We start from the raw sequence: 19,598 nt of genomic DNA, 5'->3' as shown, positions 1-19,598 counted from the left end.
AAATTATTAAGTTTCCTTACTACCTACATCCCACTGACAAATCTTTGAAACAGGCAGAGTGACATTACTCTAGGAACTCAGCTGCCTCAATATTAATATTTTGCCAAGGGCAAAAGGAAAAATCCTAGCCCTACCCCCAAGATCCTATAAGTCTACTTTAACATATAACAATTCCTTTGGAAACTTCCTTTATCTCTGCCCCCCAAGATAAATGTTGGCAATCATCTTCCAAGCATATGACCCACTGATATATGTCTGGAGAGTCTCCTGACTGAGCTTTTACTAAACAGTAATAAATGACCTTTTCATAACAATAGCTAGCCCCCTCAGGATCCTGGAAATCTTTTTTCCAAAATAACTGGGAGGCTTACCATATCCCCAACTCCCTCCCAACTTGAAAGTGTATAATGGACCACTCCTCATGACATCAGTGCAGCTCTTCCTGCCCATGGGTCCTGTCCCCGTGCTTTAATAAAACCACCTTTTTGCACCAAAGACATCTCAAGAATTCTTTCTTGGCCATTGGCTTCAAACTCTAACATCTTCCCTACATCAATACTACTTTGTAATACTACAAATTTGGGGGGAGGGAGATCCTAGGGATTTATTCTTTAAATAAGCATTTATCATGAACAGACTCTAGCTTTAGCTTCTTTAAAGGAACACAAAAATGAACAAATCAGATTTCTAATCTTAGATAAATTCAGTCTAGTGAAAGATATAATATTATAACACAATGAAAACAGTCCTTAGAGAGCTTTGTCCAAACAGCTACTGGGACATGGAATGGAATGACTAACTTCTTTTACAGTGAGAGGGACATATCAAAGAGAGGGGATACACAATCTAAGTTTGATTGGTTGATTGATTGATTGATTAATTTGGCTGGCTCCACACTGGGCATGGAGCCCCACATGGGGCTTGAATTTACAACCTCGAGATCAGACCCAGGCTGAAACCAAGAGTTGGATATTCAACAGACTGAGACACCCCGGCATCCCCATAATCTAAGCTTTTTAAAAGACAAAAAGGAGTTTCCAGAAATAGGATGGAAGAAGTAAGTAGGTATCCATGTTTTCAATAATAATAAAGACTCATTTACTAATATAAAAATTTTTTGGAACACATATATACAAGGTGTGGACTAAGTTCACAGAATAAGAATAAATAAATTACAATTTCTTCTTTCAATAAATATATCACCTAGAAGGGGGGGATAACATACAAATGAACATTATAAGGCTATACGGGTTTTTTTAATGCTCTGAGATTTGTCGGATATGCCCTTTAGATGATCTAAGAGCTTCTTAGAATGAATCCAAGAATTCTGGGGAACTGATGCCTATTCCGCTCCTATAAGTTGAGTTCAGGAATGTGGTTGGATCAGCTGAACTATCCTCAAGCATCTGAGGGTAATGGATAAGACTGAATGAAATGTTTCAATCACATTTTGCACTCTATAATTTTGAGACGGATGACCGGTACCAAGCAAGGAAGTATCAGCATGTATCCACACTAGACAAAGTATAGGCCCTCTCTACCTTTATGCATAAACACTGGGCATGGAAAGGGAAAAGTTACACTTCTAGAAAGACTTGCAATCTGCACTCACAATTACATAATCCCTGGTTAGAAGAGGGTATTAGGAAGCTTGCATCTTCATACTAGATGCTGCTACCAATCTTGCCATCATGTATCCTAACTGCAATCCGAAGTGAGATGTGTTTGATTTACTCAGAAAGTGTCTATGTCTTGTCTTTCTGTCAATCCAAGCCTGCTAATGCCAGTTGACCAAGAAGCTAAACAGATTATATAGGAATTCAGAAAAGGAGGTAACTGTTGATTAAAAATCCAAACAGTTCTTGGTTCAAAGTAGCATTGAAATTATGACTAACTGATCAATCATCAAATAATCAAGTAAGTCTGACTTACTCCCTTACTGATTGTATATTCACTCAGTAAATAAGTTAATATAGTAAAAAAATAGAAAAGTTTAGCCTTGTTGGCCATGGATACTTCCTGCACTTTACAAGGACCAATTTTGCAGTTTATTTATAAAAAGAATGGTTTTAATTCCCTTATTCCCATGTTCTTACAGATATTTATGATACTAACCAAGTATGTTAACCATAACAATAAACATCTATTGGGTAGTTCCTTATAATTTGTATAGTATTTTCTGAGATTGTTGTCTCTTTTGATTACCTCAGTAGCCCTGTGAAATATTATAAGTTTAGTGACTTGTTTCTTAAATTCCACATATGAGTGAACTCATACAGGTGTCTTTCTCTGATTAACTTATTTCACTTAGCATAATGCCTTCTAGTTCCACCCACATCGTCAAGCATAGGAGAAGGGAGGAAAAAATAGAACAATTAGAAAACAGAGAGGGAGATAAACCATAAGAGACTCTTAATCACAGGAAACAAACTGAGGGTTGCTGGAAGGGGGTGGGTTGGGGGATGGGGTAACTGGGTGATGGGCATTAAGGAAGGCACATGATATAATAAGCCCTAGGTGTCATACTGATGAATCACTGACCTCTACCTCCAAAACCAATAATACATTATTTGTTAATTAATTGAATTTAAATATTTTTTTTAAAGTTTAGTGACTTGCCCCAGGCCACATAACTAGTAAGTAGCAAGGCAGCTTTTCTCTGTTATCCCACCATTGGGTCCTATTCTCCTCTCCTTTCTCTGAAAACTGCCCCACCTCGCTTATTCTGGTAGATAGACCCAGCCATGGGCAGCCATGTTGTACCACATAACATCTCCACTCAGGCCCTAGGTAATTGGACCTCAGGTATACACTGCACCAAGCCAGAAAATCAGATTCTCTAAAGGAAGACTTTGGAAATTGGAATTGAAACCAAAATAAGGAGAGTTTGTTTCTCCATCTGTCAGAAAATAAAGTATGTAAATTTAGGAGCTATGAGGGGCCATGTTCCACTTTGAGAACAAATGTGAGATGAGTCTACAGAGAAAGGGATGAAATAGAAGCACAAAGAGAATCAAGGAACAGACACAAAGAGAATACCCTGTGGTTTTGCCATCCCTGTTCCAGTCCTATGAGATCTACCTGTATTCTTTGCACTGCACCCCATTTCTTTTCATCTAACTCGAGTTGGTTTCCATTACTTAAAAACAGGGTCTTAAATAGTAATATTGCAGACTCTGCAGAAGGTCAATTAATATCCCATTTACTAGGATATAGTGGCCAAAAGAAAGAAAAGGAAGGAAGAAAAAGGAGAATGGGAAGACATCAGGGAAGCTGAAAAGAAAAAAGAACAGAGGTAAAGGGAGGAAGAGGGAGGGGGGAGGGAGGAATAAGAGGGGGGTTATTTTCCATTTGTGCTATCTATAGTCACAACCCCTCAAACATCCCATTCTGTTCCTCAGTAGGAAAGGGAATAGATTCATGGCCTAGGTCTGCAGCTCTGTGCATGTGCCCAAGAACAATGAAGTTGGTGGGAGACTAACAAACAAACACTTCCAGACTAATCATAACAATGCTTCTAGAAAATGAACTTGGTGAATGGGTTTGGGAGTGAGAGGTGGAGGCAGGGTGGGGGGGATAGATAAGAGAGATTAGTTGGGAATTGAGAATGAACCTTAACAAAGAAAACCCTGTAAAATAAAAAAAAAAAAAAGGAAGATAGTATGGAAAATGCTGAGAAAGAAGACTGGATGACCCTTAGCAACCAATCAGCTGTGCAGGGTAATGGAGGGAAGCAGGAGTCAAAGGTAACTGTCCCAGGTCTTAGGGGCCTGGGTGACTTCAAGAGTAAAACCAGTAATTCCAACTGCAAGCAGGAGGACCACTCGTTTAAGGGGCTGGAGCTCATGTGTACACAAGGTATATGCCTGGCCCTTGTGGGGATGTCTACCAGTCCAGGAGGAAAGGCGATAGAACAGCTGCAGATATGGGAGCTGGTCATCAGGGCTCACAGTTGACATGAGCTCATTTAGGCAGAGCTTTATAAGGAGAGTGAAAGAAGGACAAGCAAAGCCTGGGGGAGGAGCCACATTTGGGAACGGACAGATGGCGAAAATATGACTAAAAAGCCGCAAAGAAAGCAAAGAAAATCAGGATAGCACAGTGCCAGGGACACTAAGGGAGAAGAAAGAGTGCAGGAGGGGGCAGCCTGCAGTTTTAAACACCTGAGAGAGGTTAGAAAAAAATGTGAGAATTTGAGACTAGCCATCAAAATTCATTTTTTAAGAAGTCACTGAGCACTTTCAATGGCTTGATGAGAGAGAATATCAAATGACAAAGGTCCTAGGGGTAAGTAGGTAGGAGCACGTGAGGAGAATGAGATCTGCCAAGTGTGTTAGGGGAGGAAGAGACGCACAGAAGAGAGGCCTGATCACGAGTGTTTCCTCTTCTCTTTTGTTTGTGTTTGGGTGGTGGGGTTGGGTGTCACTGCTGTCACTGTTTTGAATATTGAACGACCTGAATGTAGGAGGTGGGGAAGGGACCAGTGATCCCAGAGACTGAAAATGTGTAAAAGAGAGTAAAATTTGTAGAAATAAGATTCTGGAAGGGACAAAGAGTGTGAAGGTTCCTGAAGAAGAAAATCTGATTTGGAGAGAGAGAGACAGTTAAGTGAACATGAGGTCTTCCATCCTCTGAAAAATCGCAAAAAGGCTCCCAAGAGAAAGGACAAGGCGAGCATGTGAAATCACAGTCCATAGCATTGGCCTGGCATTCAGCATGGAACAAACGTTTGCCAAATGAATAAATGATTCTGTTACTCCAATATGGATGCAGGGCTAGAGTCACAGATGTGTTTGTTGCTGAAGGTTCTTACAATTTAGCTCAGAGAAGAAAGAGCGTTCTATAACCAGGGACCCTAAAGAACCAGAAATAACAGTAAGTTCCACTTGCCTTGAACATCGGAGAAGAGGATGCAATTATATGTCATACCCAAGTGAATTCCACCACACCTGTACACTCGGAAGCCACAGCAACAGCAGAATAATTTGCCATTATGAAAGGCAAAGTACCATAAAGAGAGAGCATTTTCATTCCCATAAAGGAAATTCCATGACACTCTTCCACGTGGCCTGCCTCTAATGTCCCCATTTTCTCATGCAATGACTGTGCCCACCAGCCCAACCATTCTGAAGGCAGCATGCACTCCATTTCCGGTGACCAGCCAAAGAAGGAAGGTCAGTATATGACCAAGGCAGAGCAAAGATGATCACGCATTTGGAATTGAAACTGAGAGCCCCAGATGACTAAGGATGATAGCCAAGGTACCCTTCAGCAGAAAACAGAACAAAACATGCTCCATGAAATGGCAAAAAAAAAAAAAAAAAAAGACAAAAAAACAGGTACACATGATGTAAACAAAATGTAAAGTAACTAAAAAGAATAGGGGCTGGGCGCCTGGGTGGCTCAGTGGGTTAAGCCACTGTCTTCGGCTCAGGTCATGATCTCAGGGTCCTGGGATCGAGTCCCGCATCAGGCTCTCTGCTCGACAGGGAGCCTGCTTCCCTCTCTCTCTCTGCCTGCCTCTCTGTCTACTTGTGATCTCTCTCTGTCAAATAAATAATAAATAAAATCTTAAAAAAAAAAAAAAGAATAGGGGCTTAGTCATTTTTGGAAAATTGGAATGTTACTTACTGCCATTTGTCGATGCCCTTGAAGGGAACCGTGCTAAATAAGCCAGGTCTACAGAAGCAAATGATTTAGTGGCCTCAGACCTTAGTTGTCTAAGAGCTAGGGCAAGGCAAGGTTCTTAAAATTTCCTGGGCCATTGACCTCTTTGGCATTCTGGTGAAGCCCATGAGCTCCTTCTCCGAATAAAATGTATAAACACATAAAATAAGTTTACAAAAGCAACCAAAATTAAATTACAATTGAGTTTCAGTTTGTGTTTCATAAAAAATAGAGAATTTCTGCTGCGAACCTGAATTCACAGACTCCACGTTAAGAACCCTTGGTTGTCCCTTTTATAAATAGAACAAATATAATTCGTGTTCATCAACGATGATTATTACCAAAATAAACACAGGCTTTTGCCTTCTAGAACCATTTGGATGTCAGTGAGAGCTCAGAGAGCAAAGACACAGAACTGTGACTGCAGCTGGCACAGGAAAGATTAAAGTCCACAGATGCAGAGAATTTCTGATACGCTCTGACAAACAACATCCCAGAAATTCACGTTACCACTAAACTGGCTCCTGAAAGTCCTGGAAGAAGGATGAGCACAGCAGTGTTCCTTCAGTTATTCTAGGTTCACATGATTTATTCTGTGTCCCCCAAACTCATAATGTGCACGTGACAATCTTAACTATCCAAGATCATGGTGCCAAGTATGTTTCTCTCTGCGATATTTTGATTAAAATTCTCCCAGAACAAAGATGTTTCACCAAAATTCTAAGTTAGGCATTGTTCATTAAAATATTTTTAAAATGTTGTTTATAATAATACACATTAAATACTTACAAAGCAAAGCCACAGAACTACAGATTTCTTTTTGTTTGCTTGGTTGGTTGATTGTCGTTGGTATCAGGTTGTCTTTATTGCAAAGGTTGGGAGCAACCGCCTTAACCAAAATATCATAGTGAAAGTGGGCAATTGATGAGATACGAGACAGAAAATAACCATAAAAGAAGCAGTAATCAGTAATAGTTGAGGATCTTCATGACCAAGAATTTGTTATTTTCCCACCTAAAACCAAGTATATTTATTTCCTAGAACTGCCATAACAATTTACCACAGGACTGGTAAAAACCACAAAAATGTATTATCTCATGGTTCTAGAGGCCAGAGGGGAAAGTCAAGGTTTCAGTAGGGTTGGTTCCCTCTCAAAGCTCTGAGGAAGAATCTGTTCCAGGCCTTTCTTGCAGCAACACTTAGCACCCCTTCACCCCTTCACCCCTTCACCCCTTCACTTGGGTCTGCATAACATCCCTTTGCTTTGGTCTGCTTCTGTCTTCACCTAATCCCTTTCTCTGTGTCTCAAACCATTCTCTTACAAGGACACAAGTTATTGCACCAAGAGCCCACCCTAAATCCAGGATGATCCCAAGATCCTTAACTACTTACATCTGGAAGGACTCTATTTCCAAATACATTCACATTCTCAGGGACTCACAGGGCTGAGGACTGAGATATATCTTTTAGGGGGACACAAATTCAACTTACTATACCAAAGAATCTTAAAACTTCATACATGCTAGCTACTGACGCTTTTGGTAGATGATGACAGGAGATACCGCAAAGTATAAAGCATTTTTTTTTCTTACACATAGTCTCAGTAGATACTTCTGTATTTTTAAAAAACTGCACATCATAAATTCTTAGCACTGCAGATCTGAACAATAAACACAGAGAGTATATGTAGCCACAGAACTGAAATAGAGTTGGTGCAGACTGTGTAGCTGAAACAGAAAGTTAAGATATTTTAGGGACTTAACTTTGAGAAATTATAGACACAAACCAGAAACTCCCAGTAATCATCTCTGAAATGAGCCATGCCCAGGCCAGTCCTGGAAGGTGTGGGCTAGTGTGGGATGGAAAAACAGGATGAAGACAGATGTCTCCTTAGTCACTGCTGCTTAAGGGTGTTCCTCGTTCTTGAAGGAAACAGGCTGAGTATCACCCACCACGTGTTGGAGCTATGACTGAATTGTTTAAGATATGCTGTCTATATTTGTTCTCAAATTACCACTTTGTGAGTTTTCAAAAATTTATAGTTCATCTAGTGGTATGTAGCCAACTCTGCTAAACTAAGGTTTTTATGTTTACATAAAGTCCTAAAAAAGTGGGGAAAAAAGGCTCTTAATGAGGTGCTAAGAAAAATGGTATCTAAGCTGGGTAGACCAACTGATACTTGCATCCAGAAAAGGGAGACTGCTTGATGCCCAAATATGGAAGTTCTTGTTTGGATCCAACACCGCTTTATATATCCTAAGACTTTGAAAGCCAGGGGCCAGGGTACAGTGATGTGGCCTTTGTCCATATATCGAACTTCATGAGTATTTTCCATGTCTTCAGAATAGAAAGAATATTGTCACCTAAAATCTAGAATTCTACATTCAAAGGTGTAAATATTTTGTCAGTTTGTTCACCTTAATTATTGATATTATACAGTCCTTGGTAAATTTACAGTCCTTAGATTTACTAAACAGATTAACCCTGCCTTTCCAGAAAGGACCCAGTCTTATTCTTCTTTGGCATCTCCTGTGATGCCTAGCACAGTTCCTGGGGTATAGTGAATCCAAGATCAATGGTAAGCTACCAGATTGCCCGATAATTCATACGAACGGCCTAGTCCTTCTTATAGAGATGACCACCTGCAAGTGTGATGATCTGAGGGGATTTATGTTAGAGAAACACTGCTCAACATTCTTCCCACTGAAGCAACAATTAAGCCTGAGTTTGGGAAACACCTAAGTGTGCTGGTACATTCTATGCCTCAATCTCCTCACCTGCTGTACATGCTTCAGAGGGTTGTTGTGAGGTTTAAATGAATTAGTAGTTGAAAAGTGTCCAGAAGAATGTCTGGCATATTGAAAGTTCTATATAAGCATTTTTCTTAGCAGTAGTGTTCACATTACTCTCTTTCACTAGCCTTCCAGAAATGGATTTGTTCGAACAAGAAAACATAATAATATATCTCTCATCTGCATTGCTGGGGAACAGTGTCTTCCAGATCATTGTAATTACTTCCTTTAAGTTGTCAGTCAGTCAATCCATCAGTCAGTATTTATTGAGCACCTACTGAACGCCAGTGACTGTTGTCCAGCAATACAGTAACACAGTAGTGGAGAAGAAATGATCTCTGGCCTTCAATAAGCTTAAATTCAAGTGGGAAAAGAAACACATAAATACATCAATAAAAAGTTAGATACTTTCAGATAATATGTAGCATGAGGAAAATAAAACCATGTAACTTGTGACATACAGTGCCTACCTGAATGGTGGTGGATGGGAGAGCTAATTTGAGCTAAGACGGTCATTAAAGGCAACAAGAAGAAAATCCGAGCTGAGACCAGAATAATGAAGTAGTCACCTGTAGCTCTGAGCAAAGATTTTCCAAGTAGAAGCAGTAGTAACTACAACATGTGAATATCCTGCCATGGGAACAAATGCTCAAGGTTAGCACATGAAGTCATTTCTTGAACGCTATCAGTTATAATCCAGTGGACAGGGATGGACCAAAGATGGGGAAAAGGAAGAAGATCCCTGGAGGAGTGATCTTTTTGCAGGTAGCATGGGGTGGGATCCAGATCATACCTGGAGAAAATGGCCTCAGGGGCAAAAGGACCTGGCAGAGTGTGTGAGTATGAATCTGGTGGGTTCTTAGAACTAGTGGTAGGAAAATTAGATCATGGTGACTTCATAACATGTGACTGCATGGGGCAGGGAAGTGGAGATTTAAGGAGTCATTTCAGAGAGTTAGACATTGAGTATGCTTGCCAGGTACAGCAGGACATCACTTAGTGTAATGTGCTATGTGTGGTCATGGTTTTGAAATGACTCCAGCCAGTACAACTATGTGATTTTCTCCAGCAACACTTAGCTGCTTTGAGTGGAGGTGCAAAGTAGGCAGTCGGCTAGGGGAAACCAAGGTTGAGATTTTGCCAGATAAGGGAAATGTACAGATAGCCAAGGGCATCAAAAAGCATTTGCAAGAAAAGAGTCATAGTAGTATATGGAATCTCAGCTGGGTAAGAGAAGTGAAAAGATGGGGGAAGCAAGAGCAAGTGACAAATAGAAAAATAAGTAATAGCAGGAATTAGAGGTCTTGATGAAGCTAGAAACTAGCAAGAGTGGGACAGATAGGGTGAGTGGGCTGGAGGGACAGAGGTCATGATGAGAAAATGAGAGGTTCTAAATGAAAGCGTGGCAGTCATTAGTTATGAAAAGGTGGATATGCTTGTCTCTGAGTAGTTTCTTGGGAAGGAAGGTGGGTCAGTATAAAAAACTGACTTTCTGGGACACTTGGGGGTCTCAGTTGGTTAAGCATCTGCCTTTGGCTCAGGTCATGATCCTGGGGTCCTGGGATTGAGTCCTACATCAGGCTCCTTGCTCAGTTGGGAGCCTACTTCTCCCTCTGCCTGCTGCTCCCGCTGCTTGTACTCTCGCTCTCTCTCTCTCTCCTCCCACCCAACAAATAAATAAAACCTTAAAAAAAAAAAAACCTGACTTTATGACAATCATTTTGGATAGAAATGCCATTAAAATGGTTTTTATACCATTCCTCATATTACTGAAGCACACTAAACATAATGTTTCTTGTCATTATAGAGCTATTAATATAAAGATTAACATACTATAACATACATGGTAATTCCCTTAGTATTTCCTGATTACTTTGCTCTTACAATAAAGAATCCCAGACAGTCATATTTGGAGCCCTTGAGTCTGCTTTTCAGAGTTTTCCTGTTTCTTCCTTTTCCCTTTCAGGCAGAGTAGCCTCGAACCTGGACTTCTTAGAATTCACTAAAATGTCCCTGAGTGAGGGGGTCTGTCATGAGCACGCTAGGAAGGCTCACACACCAGCTGTGTCTTTCCACAATGTCAGCTGTGTTCAATCATAAAGCAAAGTTAAATTACAATTACAAAACAGGTTCAGGATTCCAAGCTCAGTGACATTGCACGATGTGATTAAACTTGGCTTCTTACATGGCACACGGAGCAGGACAGAAGACCAGCCATAAACACATAAGGTAACAAAAGGGTGCAGCAAGTGAACAAACCAGGGTCAGGCTGGGGGCATGCAGCTGAGGTAAGACTTCGGGCTGGTCCAGGTCAGCTCTCCACACTCACTGCTTCTCATGTTCAAGCAGGAAAGGATCCCAGTTCTGTTCCAAGATCCATCGGGCGGAGCCTTCGGTGGCAGCTGCCTTTTTTTAAGTGGTCAGATGTAGAGGGGTCATGTCTGAGGAGTCTGACAGTTTGCTGCCCAAATCTTCCCCTTAGTAAGGGGATTTAATAGGTTTCAGGCCCCCACAGACTTCCTCTGTTTCTGCTCATTATCGGTTCCGGGGTGTCAGCTGACATTGGTTCCAAAACCTCGTAGGTGCAGTACCTTAACTGTGCTGCTTGACACAGGCCTCTGCTTGACATGAGAGACTCCATTTTGCTCTCTACAGGGTCTTAGTGGCACTACAGTTGAAGTCCATGAACTCTACCAAATCTGGGTTTCTTAGGTGACATTCACTGGCTTCCTTCCTTCCCTCTGGTCAAATGAGGCTTTATTCTCTGAAGGGGAGAAAAGGCACCAGGATCAACAGACGTCAACCTCTCAAAAAAATAATAAGCTTTTATTTCTAGCAAGTGGATTCTGATGGCATTTGACAAACTTCTCTATTTAAATTTCTTGTGCTTAATTAAAATATGTCTCTTGCTTTCTTCTTAAGGAATAGCCATTAAGATAGGAATGGCCCTGGATTTCAGTTCAAAGTCAAAACAGTTCTGATCTATTGTTTAAAGTAATTCCCATTTGAAGGAGATAAAAAGTTATAACTTACCCCTCCACTGCCTCCAAGTATTCTTTCCTGTGTGGCCTTCTTCATGTATCAAATCAGTTATATAAATCACTGCTTTACAAAATGCAGGAAAATGGGGCGCCTGGGTGGCTCAGTGGGTTGAGCCACTGCCTTCGGCTCAGGTCATGATCCCAGGTCCTGGGTTCGAGCCCCGCGTCGGGCTTTCTGCTCAGCAGGGAGCCTGCTTCCTCCTCTCTCTCTGCCTGCCTCTCTGCCTACTTGTGATTTCTCTCTGTCAAATAAATAAATAAAATCTTTAAAAAAAAAAATGCAGGAAAGCACAAATTAAGAATATTCCAAATAGCCACGGGCCCCACCAAATCAGATATCTACCTAAAGGGGAACAAACCATGCATTTACTTTGTTTTACTCCACCTCCTTTTTTTAAAAAAATGATTCCAGACTTTTTTTTTTTTTTTTTTTTTTTTTTACTTAGGCCATTTGGAAGCATCTGTCCAACATCCCTTTGTCCTGTAATCGTTATATAAAAACACGGGTGACTCTTCTGACGAATGCAAACCCCTTCGGTGCCTCCTGTACGGTCCCCAAATGTGAAGAGGGTGTGCTCTCCTTCCTTTTCGATAACGAATACTGGACATCCTCCCACAGCCTGTTTACAAGCGCTAACTGCTGGGACTTAGTAAGATATCTTACTACAAAGACGCTTTCAGAAAGAAGACCCAGGCACTCCATTACATTTTCACAAAATGCTACTGCAGACGTAGGAGATACAGACGGAGCTGGGAGGGAAGTAATTAAATGAGAAGGTTATAGCTGAAAAAGAATTCGGGGCGGGTGGGGGGAGCAGAACCCTGGGAATAGCAAGAGATAAGTAGCCAGAGGCATTGGCCTTTTCGGAACAATTTTAGCACAAAAATGTTTGGCAATCAGCAAAGGCAGTTACTTGAGCTTTCCGCTTCTGCTGGGGACGGGCCGATTTAATCACATCAACATAGTTTTTACATGAATGGTTGCAAAGATCTTCAATTTCTACATATTTCTCTATGGGTTTCTACCAACGCATCATTTTTTCCTTTGAAACACTCACTCATTCATTCATCCATTCATTCAACAAGATTTATGGAGACCCTGCTATGTGCCAGTCACCATTCTAGGTGTTACATACACAGCGGACCATAAATGGCACAAAAATTCTTTGTCCCCATGGCTCCTGCAATCCAGTGGAAAGACAAACAATAAACATAGTAAATCATTCAATTACAGCACAATAGAAAGTAATGAGCGCCATGGAAACAAAGTGGAGAAAGGGGGGAACAAGTAAAGGGAGCTGGGCCTATAAGGGCATAAATTCATATAGGCCTGCTTTGACTGTTCTTCCTGAATTAACTCTAAATTGCATGGTTAAGTGAAAAAAAGCAAGGCGTAGAATGTGACTAGTAGGCTGCCACTTGGATTTTTTAAGACTAAATAGATATGTTTTTATATGCATAGCCTGTCTGTGAAAGGAATCCAATAAATCATCAACAGGGTTGCCTCTGGGCATGAGAACTCAATATCTGGGGGAAAATGCTTTCTAATGCACTGCTTTCAAATCTTGAATTTTGGACCTGTGCGTCAATGTTTCAAACATTTTAATTAATCCTTTAAAATAAAGTTTTACACAACCTAAAACAATCTACAGTAGTGAAATCAACTATTTGGCAAATAACCTATATATATATAAAATAAATCATCTATATTTGGCCTTTCCTTACCAGCATGATAAAGTTCTATAGTTATTTTTAAGGCAATCTCAAGGAAGAAAAATAACTCTCAGCAAGTAATTGATCTTTATAAACAGTCAAAAGTATGCGGGAAGGGGCGCCTGGGTGGCTCAGTGGGTTAAGCCGCTGCCTTCGGCTCAGGTCATGATCTCAGAGTCCTGGGATCGAGCCCCGCATCGGGCTCTCTGCTCTCTAGGGGAGCCTGCTTCCTCCTCTCTCTCTGCCTGCTTGTGATCTCTCTGTCAAATAAATAAATAAAATCTTTAAAAAAAAAAAAAAAAGTATGCGGGAAAAAAAATGGCCTCATATTTTCATTATTCTTGTCCTTTTCCCCCTGTGATCTACTTTACACTCATTTCATTGCAAATTCTGTTTGAATAGAACAAAGGATTAAGCAACATTCACTTCTTTTTTTTTTTTCAGTATGTGACAATTCAACAATTCAGCTAACCTTCTTTACTGGCACAAGGCACAGATCAGCTCGCTGTACTGGATACACCTTTACCAATAATATTTTCAGTACTAACAGACACCACCACCCACTGTTGAAACATGACTCTCCCAGCAGTTTGGCAATCAGCTTCTTTACCAGGAGACTGAGATAAAGCTTATTTTCAGTTTTTGAATTACAAAAGAACACCTCTCTTAATTTATAAAAATATGTATCATTTTCCAAAAATTGCATTTACCAAAACATTAATTTCGCTTCAATATTTCATCTCTTCAAACTTTGAAGATCTGTTCTTAAAAAAAAAAGATTTTATTTATTTATTTTAGAGAGAGAGAGTGCTTGCACTAGCAGGAAGAGGGAGAGGGAGAAGCAAACTGAGCTGAGCATGGAAACGAAGGCAGGGCTCAATCCCAGGACCCCCGAGATCATGATCTGAATGGAAATCAAGAGTTGGATGCTCAACCCACCAAGCCACCCAAGTGCCCTTGAAGGTCTTGTTCTTTGATTATATCATGGCCAAGTGACCTCCTCTGAGTTCAGCAGGTGCGGCTTAGGCCACATTCAGATTTCTCTTGGGGAAGCTCAGTCCATAGCTCTGCCAAAGAACCACAGACCCTGTGATTCAGAGAGTCAGAGACTCTGATAGAGAGGACAGGGATTCCTTCCCCATTTCCAAATCCCAGAAGTAGCTGCCCTTTACCTCTAGTTGGTGGCCTTTTAAAGTATGATGATTCACTCATCTCACACACTCAACTCTTGCACTTTTACCTGCTCTGGAGTTTCACAGATTCAGGTTCCTTAGGGCAGGTTTTATTTTTAAATTCTTTATTGTCATTCCTGACATCATCGCCTAGCCCAGTCTCCAATATTGCCAATGTCTGGCATATTTTCCCATCAGTGCTTTTCTTGGGTAACAGGTAGGTGGCAAAATGTTGTTTGGTTTTGCTTCCTGTTCTGTGTTGGCAGGAATCCTAGAGATTGGTATAGTGAATAAATTCAGGTCATGAACCTGGGTTTAGCCCTTCACAGTTTCACAGTTCGGAGGGGAGAGAAGGCGGTTCTATTAGCCCAGGAGAGTAGGAAAGAAGTAGAAAAAGAAGATGGCTGGGATAAGAAATTTAATTCACATATGTACCAAAAAGTAGTTGTGAAACCTCTGGCAGAGATTATTCATTCAAGTCCCAAATCTGTTACAAGAAAATTCAGAAAGTTGGTTTTTTTTTTCCCCCAAAAAACAACAAATGTCATCCTCATTCTGGCTGTGCGGTGTGATGAAGAGACCTTAGTAGGCAGTCTGACTAGAGAAGCCAGACTGCGCAGGTGCCCTTCTCATCCCACCCAGTCCCACTTTGTCAGGCAGCACCGCGCAGCTAACGAACACACAATTACTGACACATGCAACTCAAAAGCCCAGGGTGGAGAACCTCTTCGGTGTAGAGTTCCAACAACTTCAGAAATCTGTCCCTTCTCACCTCTTCACCCTCCTTTGCATTGACTGGCTTCTTTCTCAGGCTCACTCTTTCCTCACAATGACCTAGGTTTACCTTTCGGCAGCCCCACAACTTTCTGTAAAGAGCAGGCTTCCTTCTGAGTTGTTCCAGGAAAAGTACTGATTGGCCCAGCCTAGGTCACATGTTGTCACTGAACCAATCACTGTGGACAAGGCTGTGTGTTTGGTTTTTTTTTTTTTAAGATTTTATTTATTTATTTGACAGACAGAGATAATAAGTAGGCAGAGAGGCAGACAGATAGAGAGAGAGGTGGAAGCAGGCTCCCTGCAGAGCAGAGAGCCCGATGTGGGGCTCGATGCCAGGACACTGGGACCATGACCTGAGCCGAAGGCAGAGGCTTTAACCCACTGAGCCACCCAGGTGCCCCAAGTCTGTGTGTTTTGATTGGCCAGGCCTAGGTCATATGTCTGTTCTTGAAACCACCCCCCTAACTCTCAGGGCTGTCTCTTCCACCTGGACCACAGGGGCTGCGATTGTGCCAGGGTGTGTTTCAAAGGAAAATAAAGATACGATTAGCAGAAAGAAAAATGGATTCTGCAAGGCTAGGACAAGAAGTCAGTGAGGCAAATGAGGGGCCTAAAATTAAGGAGACATTAATTTTCTGGTTCATGGAGGTCTATTTTGAGAGTGAGCCCCTCCTCAAATTTTGTGTCCTAGGCTCCCTATTTATCTCACCGTAGTCCTGACAAAATACTCATTATACCCATGTCCAAAAATATCTCCCAGAGTGCCTGAAATCTGTCCCCCCCCCTCCATTAGAGATTTATTTCTTTGGATAAACCAGAAATCTCCAGGATTCCTTCAGTTTTCTTTTGTTTTTCAAAAGCAGCTAGAGGACAAATCTTAAGGTTAGTAAGAGTTTCTCATATACATGCTAACCATAGACTATCAAGTCAGTCACCTCCAGAGCCGGCCCCCTTTGATGATGTGTGATGCACTGTAAGGAGAGGCCTTGGAGAAGGGGGAGGAGTGGTCGAGACCTGAGACTGCACAGAAAAATGACAAAGAAAAGGAGATACGAGGTTAAAGGCATATTTTCATTCAATCATTTAATACTGGACCTAGGCCTACTTGATCAATTTTCCTAAGTTCTGCCACATAGAGAAAGGGAGAGAGCAGGCTGGCAAGTGACGACATGGTAGAAGAGACTCAGGACAGAGTAAATGTGGAAATTTCTAAACAGGAATGCTTTGGTGTGCGCAACATCTGGGAAGGCTTATCTGGAGTTCTGATGATAAGCTTTCAGGAGAAGGATGAATTCTGCCAACAGCAAAGCCTTGGGTCTTCAGGTTGCTGGCATCTTTAAAAGTTTAATTTTCCCGACAGCAAGGAAAGACTAGGAGAGTTATGAATTTTGTGTCCCTTTAGGACCAAGGGAAAAACCAATCTTTAAACCACAAGATAAATAAGCCAAGCACCTCTTAAGTTTAGTACTAATAAAGACAATTTCTTCTATCCTTTATATTCCAGTAATTTCATCTTCCCTTTCTGGGACTCTGGTTGCCTTTGGCAAAGAAAAGAGCTTACATAACTGAAATATATCTGCTTCTCATAAAAATTGGGTTTTAGAATTTTTTGCCCACCCGAAAATAAGTGTAAAAAACAATGATTCTGTTATTAGTTGGAGGCTGCATTTGGGAATATGATTGTTCATATGTCAAACCATCATGGATCCAAACACCACCCTGAAACCAGAGTTACCCAGACCACAGACCCAGCTACATGCTCCTGCTCACAGATAGGTCCTGGTGGTGTCAGTGTGGATGGCTAGATGCCAGCAACCTTGGGATCTGATAACTCTCTTCCCCTTTATAGAGCAGACTTCTGTATAAAATGGCTTCCTCCAGATGTGTCTCCAGGGAAAGAATGTGATGGTTAGAATGTTCGATGCCCTCAGCAACTATATTTTCACAGTAGTTATTTCTTTTATAGTCCACTGACAACAAACAGATCAGCATTCTGGTTGTAAGTATCAAGTTCAGTGTGCTAAGAATCAAGTTTCTGTGCCCCAAGGCTTAAAGTCAGATGTTAGACCAGGGGCAAGTAACCAAAACCCTGCTGATCAACCATGAGGCCTCTTAGGGACACACCAAGAAAGAAGGAGGCCTTCTTCTTTCCTAGTTGCAACTCTTTCTCTCACCCTCTCAGTCTTCAAGCTGGGAAAATTGACGCTATAACATCAGTGAATACCCCTTCAAGTTCTTCCTCATCCAAAGAATACTATCAGATGAACCTTTTGCAAAATATAATTGACAGTAAGTTTATTAATGAGTGCAATAAATCCTGAGTGCCTATTATAAGCAAGGCACTGTGCTAGGTGTGGTGGAGACTCGCAGGCTGAAAAGATACAGTGTCGGCCCCTGAGCTTGCCATTCAGGAGAGGAGATACGGACACAATAACTCTCTTAAGTCAAACCATCCTAACTGCCGTATTGGAATTATCAACTACACTGTATGGAGAAAGGAAAGTTTAATTGAAACAAGAGGTTCAGAGAAGACTTCTTGGAAGATGTGGGGTCTGAGCTAACACCACAAGATACTCTGGGGAGAGCTGCAATTCAGGCAAAGGAAGGGTTGGCTCAAAAGTGCTGGGAACCGGACTCCATGTTGCTGAACATCTGGGTATTAGCGAGTAGGCCACGGAACTTAAGACCAGATGGCTGGGCAACAGCCAGATTGGGAGGACTCTAGGTTCTAAAATGCAGAGTTTGAGAGTGCAGGGGTGCTTTGCCCCACAGGTTATCATGGTGAATTAAATCTTAAAGCCCTCTGGGCTATAGCTTTTGAGTTCCTCCTACAAAAAAGACATATCAATCCAATTGCATATATATAAAATTATGCAATATATACTATTAAGTATATTCGATATTATATAGATGTATATCAACAATAAGGTATGTGCATCATCATCCCTCTCTTTCATTTGGCTTGTTTCTTTTGAACCATTTAATCTACCTAAATTAAAACCTCCAAATCCAGCATCATCCCTGCTATGGGCCCCAAGAGAACCCAAGGCTTCCAGACAGAGGAGGAAAGATGTCACCTCTTACGGCTGAATTGAGACAAAATGGCAACGGGAGAACCGCCTCGAAGCCTAGAGCAGGTAGTGTTTTCGCAGTTACTCAGAGCTGTCTGGCTTCTTCGGGAGAGGGATCCGCCTCAGCCTCAGCCTCCATCTGCCTGGAATGCACAGTTTCCAAGGACTCTGGGGAAAACCCTTGAAAACTCTCGCAGGCTGACACCATCAGCAACATCTGCAGCAACCGCAGCGGTAGAGCACCGGAAATTCTAGTTCTTCCAGTTGCCCGGGATTCCCACTTTGAACTCTTCCTGGAAACGCTTTCTTCACCCCTTATCTTGCGAAATCTAGCGGGCCCTCCCTCCTCTCTCTCCGACCTCTTATAGCTGCGAGAGGCACCACCCGCAGCTCTGAGCTGAGCTGCAGCTGCGCGTGACCCTGGCCGCCTCGCCTCTCAAGCACTTCCCAGCAGGTGGGTCCCGTCGCCGCTATAGCCTCGTACCTTTCGCCACGCTGCCCCTCTCCCTTCTCTGCTTCAGCCCAGCTCGAGCCCCTGCTTCCAGGACCTCACTCCTTCGCCAGTTCGCAGCGGGAAGGAGGTGCTGGCAAACTCCCTGCCGCGCCCCCCGCGCCCCTCTCCAGGAAAGGCCATCCAAGGGTGTCGCGCGATGAGTTAAGCAATGCAGCACCTAGCTTCCTGGAGTTCTCTCGCTCATCTCTACCCGAGGGTGCAGAGACACCCGAAGGTGGAAGGCTTAGGGTTTGTATTCCTCTCTGTGCCTTACTTCTCGACAAGAGCAATCTTGTGGCGCTCACCCAGAAGGGAGCCTGGAAGAATGTGGTTTTGGCAATCTCCGCAGTCTCAGATCTCCACCAAGAGCTGAAATTTGTCCTGAGATCTGCAACACTTCCGTCCTTGATCTTGACTTAAAAATCTCCTTCTGAAATTTATCGATTGATTTTCCAGAGAAATATCGTTTGAAAGTAATTTATTGTGAAGAATATATACAGCCTGGTTTCCCTTGTTTGTCCAGAAGCAGCTAGAAGGTAGTTTCCGCCCCCCCCACCCCGGTGGTAATTAAGGATTTTTTTTAAAAAGATGACTGTAATGAATGTGAATTGGATGGAGAGTAGGGGAGGGAACTTTAAGAAGTCTATTCCTAAGTCTAACTAGCAGTTCACCACCTCTGCCTCCGTTTCCACGTTCGTAAAACAAAAGGCTGTTGGACCAGATGATTCATGCAGTCCCACACTCTAAATCTAACAAGGTGAAAATCCATGACCAAAGATGCTTGCTGGTTTGAAACATACTGAAAATCTCGTTAATGCAATAAGTATAACCAAGTGATTGCTTTCTTCATAATAATGCGAGCTTCGTTTTTA

General features: G+C 42.0%; 1 protein-coding gene across 1 annotated transcript in view; it reads left to right on the top strand.

The window, feature by feature from the left end:
* Positions 1 to 18,550: 18,550 nt before the first annotated feature.
* The window catches only part of LOC111147379 (STEAP4 metalloreductase), a 23,041-nt gene continuing 21,993 nt past the window's right edge, over positions 18,551 to 19,598 (top strand). The window contains exon 1 of the mRNA XM_022503383.1: positions 18,551 to 18,687. The gene's annotated coding sequence lies outside the window, so the exon portion shown is untranslated. The remainder of the gene's footprint in view (positions 18,688 to 19,598) is intronic.

This window comes from Enhydra lutris, unplaced genomic scaffold (assembly GCF_002288905.1).
Source record: "Enhydra lutris kenyoni isolate GAN:26980312 unplaced genomic scaffold, ASM228890v2 scaffoldscaffold16, whole genome shotgun sequence".
NCBI classification, from domain to species: domain Eukaryota; kingdom Metazoa; phylum Chordata; class Mammalia; order Carnivora; family Mustelidae; genus Enhydra; species Enhydra lutris.
This window is presented reverse-complemented; position numbering and strand designations above follow the sequence as displayed.